A 7,267-nucleotide genomic window follows, 5' to 3' on the forward strand; every position below is an offset into this window, starting at 1 on the left:
TCCAGTACACACACACAGCTCATCATGCCAAAACCAGCTCTGAGAGCCAAGCCAGCTCTGGATTTCTAGAGATTGCATTCTCTTCCTTCAGGCAACTCTATGTCTGCAGGAATGTGTAGGCTGCGGGGAAAGCCAGGCTCAGGGGTCGGGTAAAATAAGAGCCTCGCTTTCCTTATGATGAGACCACTGGGCGACCGCGTCTAAGACCTGCTCTGGTCACAGGAACACTGAGAGGTGCTGGGAGCTATCTCCTCTAAGAAGCATTTTATTCTGCTACAGAGAAAAGGCAGAGAGTGAAATATTACTGGTCATTAAAAAAATCCCTTTGAACATAGATTAAAATGAGGAACTGGGAGAAAAGGGGAGAAAAAGCAGATGAAGCCATGGTTTCAGAAATTCAATCCCAGCAGAAATGCTGGAGGGACAGGGAGGGTGTGGCTCAGAAGGATGGAAACAGACCAGGTTTATTTGTGCACAACGGGAAGCTCCTCAGGAGACACAGGCTGCGGAGGGGGAGGGGACGAGCAGTCTCTGGAAACAGCCCCCAGAGCCAGAGAGCTAGTCCTAGAGGATGGGGCTGGTGAGATGAAGCAACTAAGGGAGAAAGACCAGCAGACAGTGCAATAAAATATCATGAAGGTCTTCTAATATCAAAACACAGGTCATTCGTGGAAATTACAGACAGGCCAGAATTGAAGTAAAGTGTTGCCAAAAAATAAAAATAAGGTCCAAGTTGATTCATTGAAAACAAGGTTAGTGTGAAGAATTCCACGTTATCCTAATGTCTTTACATACGGCTCCAACTTGTATTTTCTCTGAATGCCAAAATGTCATCTTAGTATATTAACATTTATTGGTGATAACATTTATTGGTGAAGCTCAACTGTGTATCTTGAAGTTCACATTTATGCAATGTATCAGGGGCTATTCCAGGGGCTTTCAAAATTATCCAAGTCTTGAACTTTTGCAACCCTCCTTTTTAAAAAGGAAACAGGTTCAGTGAGTCATTGACCCACCTGAGATCACCTAGCCAAGAAATTACAGGATTAGGATGTGAACCCATGGAGCTCGTCTGTTTCCATGCTCAGAATCCCTTTGCAAGACTGTGTGGCTCTTGTGTCTATGTAAGCATGATAGTCCATGTTTAGTCAATGTAAAAAGCTATTGTTTTCATAAAACTTCCATTTTCACTGGAGTACGTTAAGGGGCAAGAACTTTACCCCATTTATCATTGGCCATAATCTTCAGATGGTCTAGCAAGCTTCCCTGAGCAGTGTTGCCAGGACATTAGATTTACCTGTGAGATTTGCTTTGTAGATCCAAACTGGACAGAAACGGCAGACTTCACAGAACTTTGGAAACAATCTGCAAACATCAATTTTACTTTCAATTGACTAAAAAAGTGGTTTTTCTTGCTTATTAGCTATGACGTTTGGGGTAAGTTGTTTAAAGCTCTAGATTTGCTCTGATACAGTAGTCTCTAACCACACTGGCTATTTAAATTTAAATTTTAATTAACTAAAAGACAATGCATTTTTTTTTTTTTTTTTTTGAGACGGGGTCTCGCTCTGTCACCCAGGCTGGAGTGCAGTGGCCGGATCTCAGCTCACTGCAAGCTCCGCCTTCCGGGTTCATGCCATTCTCCTGCCTCAGCCTCCCGAGTAGCTGGGACTACAGGCGCCCGCCACCTCGCCCGGCTAGTTTTTTGTATTTTTTAGTAGAGACGGGGTTTCACCGGGTTAGCCAGGATGGTCTCGATCTCCTGACCTTGTGATCCACCCGTCTCGGCCTCCCAAAGTGCTGGGATTACAGGCTTGAGCCACCGCGCCCGGCCAAGACAATGCATTTATGAACTCAGTTCATCAGTTGCACTTGCCACATTTCAGAAACTCAGTAGTCACATGTGGTGAGTGGCTACCATACTGGACAACACTGCCCCAGACCAAAATACTAAATCATTTAACTTTTCTGAAGCTCAGTTTCCTGTTTTATAATGGGGCTAAGATTTATAATGATCATTATCCTAGCACAGTTGTTGGTAACATGAAATAATGCGTGAAATACTTTGCAAATGGTAAAGAACTATCCTCATGTAAGTTGTTTTTTAATTATTGCAGTGTTGTGAAAACGTAGAGTCTTTGCAATATGAAGACTTTGGCCCCAGGATCCTGTATTCACATTAGTATTTTTTCAGAAGTTGAACTATGTATCTTGAAGTTGACATTTTTGCTTTGTTAAGACTGAAGGCCACATTCTGCACCACTGACAATTTCTGACAGTTTCTCGTACTGTGAAAGGTTCTATTCTATACACATATAAAAAGTGAAATTTATCACTTTACCATTTTGGACCATGTCGGTTAGAATTTAATAGGAAAAAAGCACAATTACCTAGAGGCTGGTAAGAGTCATGACCTTTTGCCCCATAGAAAGTGGATGTTGCGGATCACAGACAAGGTGAATGAGTAGCAGCGCTCCCTTGTGCTTCATGGGACCAGTGATAACCGAGTTCATTAACGAGTGACAGGTTTAATGACTAACACACCTCTAACATTTCACCTCTAGCTCAGATGAAAGAGAGAATGGGACTTCTTGGTACTGACTGTTTTCCTGTGCCTCAATTGGTTTCTTTTAGGGAGCTACAAATGTACCTGTCCACTGATGATTGACGTTTTCAGCCAGCACAATGGACAGAAGTCGAATGAACATCCAGGCCAGGCGCAGTGGCTCACGCCTGTAATCCCAGCACTTTGGGAGGCCAAGGTGGGCCAATCATGAGGTCAGAAGATTGAGACCATCCTGGCTAACATGGTGAAATCCTGTCTCTACTAAAAATACAAAAAATTAGCCAGGCGTGGTGCTGCGTCACTGTAGTACCGCTACTTGGGAGTCTGAGGCAGGAGAATCGGTTCAACCCAAGAGGTGGAGATTGCAGTGAGCCGAGATCGTACCACTGCACTCCAGCCTGGGTGACAGAACAAGACACTGTCTCAAAAAAAAAAAAAAAAAAAAAAAAAAAAAGAGAGAGAGAACATCCTTGTGGTTTCATTTGGTTCCTGCTTCTCTTTATAGCCTATGGAGGTCTGCAGAGCCTGTAGGTACGCGTGTCCAGTCATCACGTTATCTGAACTTCTGAACAGCTCTTGGCCTCCAAGAATCCCTGTGGTCACAGACAATAATGAATTGGAAATCTGAAATGTCTAATTCACCTGGTGTTTCTTTTTCACTCAGCACCAAATCCTTTAAAACGAACAGTGGTTCTCAGATGCAGTCCTACAGCGAGCAGTTCCCACTCACGTCTCAATAGGATTGGACAACAACAAGGCACGCGTTGATCTTCGACAAGGACAGCACGGGTCTTGGGATCGTGATTTGTTGGGACATTCTTTGCCTTTGGGTGGTTGAAAAGAGATACAGGAAAAGTCATTGTGAATTTTATGATTGCATGCCCTTGGCTTTGTGGTTAGGGGCAGCCATGTGAATTTATCAAATGTCACTAGAACGTATAGATTCCAAGTCTACTCTAAGCAAAACTGTGAACTTTGACAACGTGGTCTCTCTATACTTTGAACTCCTTATGGCATGCTCTCCTCCACAGGCCTGTGGGCCCACGAAAAAGCTGAACGGCATTCTCTGAAAGGCTGCAGCGTTCATCATGTGCATCTAGAGATAGACCTGACATATTTTTCCCAAGCTGGTTACATTTCAAGTCTGATCTTTACCTGGATTCCAGTCTGAATTCCAGGGAATTCCAGCGGCTGGTCAGGAAGTAGGGCTATTGTTACTCCCCCGGTTATTCATTGCCACAGTGTCATACCCTGTGGCCTGGGGTGGTCACATAACGAAACATTTCAGAGCTTCTGATGACAAATTAGTGTGGTCTTACATGGCTTGTCAATGAAGAACAAGAATTGGGCACCTACTGTGTGCATAGTACAGAACCAGAAAAGCACACCCAGGAGCTCAGAATCCGAGGTTTCTGCTCTCACTGTTGTACAAAGACTTGGGACTCCTGGGTTGCCAATGAAGCTGGAATCCAGTCCTGAATTCTCAAGTAATGTTTCCTTTTGCTGAACTCCTATCTGGTCCTATTTCTGATCAGCCTTACACAGAGGATAAAATGGCAGCCAACGGTGACTCTCAAAGTTAAGTGGAAGGGAACACAGTCTCTTTTCTTGCCGCGATGGTTCATTACGTTTGGAGTCCTCGCTTCGCCCAGAACTTTGTGTTGTTGTCACAGAATGCTGGTGTGAGTGAAATGCCTGTTTTATTGTTGGGTTGAAGTGAGCACATGTTGAATGTGGTTGGAGTGCACTTTCTGGAAGGAGCGGGGCTCAAGGATGTGGACAGGTCAGTAGCCCTTTTTCCTTAGAAAGCTCACCTGCCTGCAGAAGGGGACCCTGCTGTCTTGGCACGACAGCTCCCCTGGGGTCAGCCTAGGAACCGGTTTCAGCGGATCCCCTGTGGCTCAGCCCCTGTCTGAAAATTGGCCTCTGGAGTTGGAAGCCAGAGGAAGGGGGCTGGAGGGGCCTAGGAGCTGCCGGGGGTCCCTCCTCTCAGGCTGTGATGGCAGGACTCATAGCACAGGGAGGAGATGTGGCCCACACCCCACCAGCACTTCACACACCTCCTGCCTGGACTGGTGGCAGTGGGACCTGCTGTCACGTGGTATGAGTCCTTCTTCCTCAAAAGACTGGAGATGCAGGAGGGCCAGACCTCTCACTCAGCAGGGTCCCAGGGGTGTGGAACACTCCCCCAGCCCCCTCTCCATCCTGTGTCCCAGCCCCACCCCAGCCTATTGACTGGGAGGAAGCAGACATGCTTTAACCCTCTAGCCACGGGGACAGCTGTCTCTGCTAGTCAGGACCTGCACGAGCAGTACGGAGTGTGTAGATAGAAATGACTCGGGGATGGCTGGGTGCCTGCCACACTGAGGAGCCGAGCCCACCTCTCTCCATGAATCAAAGGCTTCTATGTGGTTAGCTTTGCTTTCAAGCCCCAACGAGGCGTACACATCCCCAGGCTCCCTCCTCAGAGCTCAGCAGCCCCAGTGGGAAGACAGGGCCTTGTTCCTAAGGGTTTCCATGAGTCTTGCCCTGGTCTGGACTAGGTCCCCTTGCCTGGGGACCAAGGACACCCATTTGTGGCACCTCCCCTGCAGCTACCGCTTCCTCTCAACCTTTCTAGCTGCAGGCCTCCAAATTCTCATTCGGCTTTCAATTTGGACGTCACCTCCTTCTCCCCACCCCGCCCTGGAGCTGAGGTCTGGGTCAGGCACCCCAGCACCCCCGGTGATGGGGACACCCTCTCGGTGGTGCATGCCTGCCCGTCTCCACCAGCCGCATTGGGCTACAGGTTCCAGGACCTGCCAAACCACTGTGTGCACAAAGAAAGAAGCCTCTCCCTGAGGGCTGCTGAGAGCTGAGGACCAGGTCAAGGGCTTGGACGGCTGATGAGCAGGAGCCCAGGAGCCAGGAGGAGCCAGGAGGAAGCAGCTCCAGGCTCAGGCAGCAGCACAAGAGAGGACTGAAGGCAGGCAAGCCCAGCTGGGAGGGGACAAGGCCCTTGTTGACATGCCCTGAGGTGCTTTGTGCTGGCTGGCCATGTTTTCCACAAGGAGATGCACAACAGGGTTTTGGAGGAAGGTCATTAGGGAGAGAAGGAAGCTGGGTCAGTGTGTGTGGCTGCTCACTGGAGGGTGTGCATACTGGGTGGTGTTGAAAATGACAGAGATGAGGGCTTAGGGTGGGAACGCTGAGATTCCCACAAATCCCATCTAAGGCCCCAAGGGGTGTCAGAGGCCCAAAGAGGCAAGACTGCGTGTCTAAGAGATGCCGATGAGGCAAGATGAAGGGTCCTCTTGGAGGTGAGCATGGCTCACATGAGACCCTCTTCCCTCCAGGACAGACATCAACATTCTGCCTTTATCTGGCAAACACTCAGGCCTTAGAAAATGGAAAAAGCAAACCCACGAAGGAAGTACAGGCCAATGTTTCTGAGATGACGGACCTGGCTGCTGTCCCGCACTGAGGATAAAGAGCACATGTGACCTCAGATCACGGACCGAACACTCCAGCCACGTCCTTTCTTGTCTTCCTGGTGGGTTGCCATCCACAGGACAGCTGAGAATCATCTTTGAACAAACCCGCACTGTTGGATTTAAGGAGCCGTGTTTCACAGTCCTTTCTGCTGCCCCAGGAATGCAGGTGGACGTAGTGAAGCTCTTCACCAAAATGAGTGTGTGCTTGGCCCAGCGCCATGCTCTGGCTTGTTGGGATCAAGGCCGGGAGCCTGGAAGGGGTAGACTGGACCCGAGGCCAGGCCAGGGCATTGCTTAACAGAACAAACACTGATTTAATGGAGGGGAGCAAACAGCAGCTCACTTTGGTATTTTTGGCAGTGCAGAATTAAAAGCTAGCGGCGTGTCATGTCGCCTGCAGGGCTCCTAGCTACGTTACCAATAAGCATCACACCATTGATTTCAACCATCCCCAGGACGTGTGGCAGAGCCGGTGTTTTACTGAGCTCCCCAAATGCACATCCCATTACGAGAAGTGCACAGTGACTTATCTGAACTTACTTGATTTAAAAAGGTATTTACACATTAAAAGAAAAACACTGAGACAAATATCCCCACAATATTCCATAATTCTTTAAATGCTCCCAATGAATATGATAATTCATATTCAATTTCTGTTCTTCCTGAGCTATGTGAATAGTGGACTTAACTCTCCTTTTCCTTACATGGACACACGGTACTCTCAGGGAAGGTCTTGTTGAACTGTGCAAACAAAGTTACCCAAGGACAAAGAGTATGAATGTCCAAGTCCAGTGAATGACTGGAATAAAGACTCCTTTTAATAAGGGATGCTAACTTAAATTGAAATTATTTATGTCTTTCTGTACAGGAAAAAGTAATTTTTTTCAAAAATAAACCAAATTGGCCGGGTGCGGTGGCTCACCCCTGTAATCCCACCACTTTGGGAGGCTGAGCCAGGCAGATCACTTGAGCTCAGGAGTTCGAGACCAGCCTGGTCAACATGTTAAAACCTCATCTCTACTAAAAATACAAAAATTAGCCCAGCGTGGTGGCACATGCCTGTAGTCTCAGCTACTAGGGAGGCTGAAGCTGGAGAATCACTTGAACCCAGGAGGCAGAGGTTGCAGTGAATTGAGATCACGTCATTGCACTGCAGCCTGGGTGACAGAGCAAGACTCTGTCTCACAAAAAAAAATGTTGGGGAAAATATTTTCACATACTTGAGAAG

Source organism: Macaca mulatta, chromosome 4 (genome assembly GCF_049350105.2).
Source record: "Macaca mulatta isolate MMU2019108-1 chromosome 4, T2T-MMU8v2.0, whole genome shotgun sequence".
NCBI classification, from domain to species: Eukaryota; Metazoa; Chordata; class Mammalia; order Primates; family Cercopithecidae; genus Macaca; species Macaca mulatta.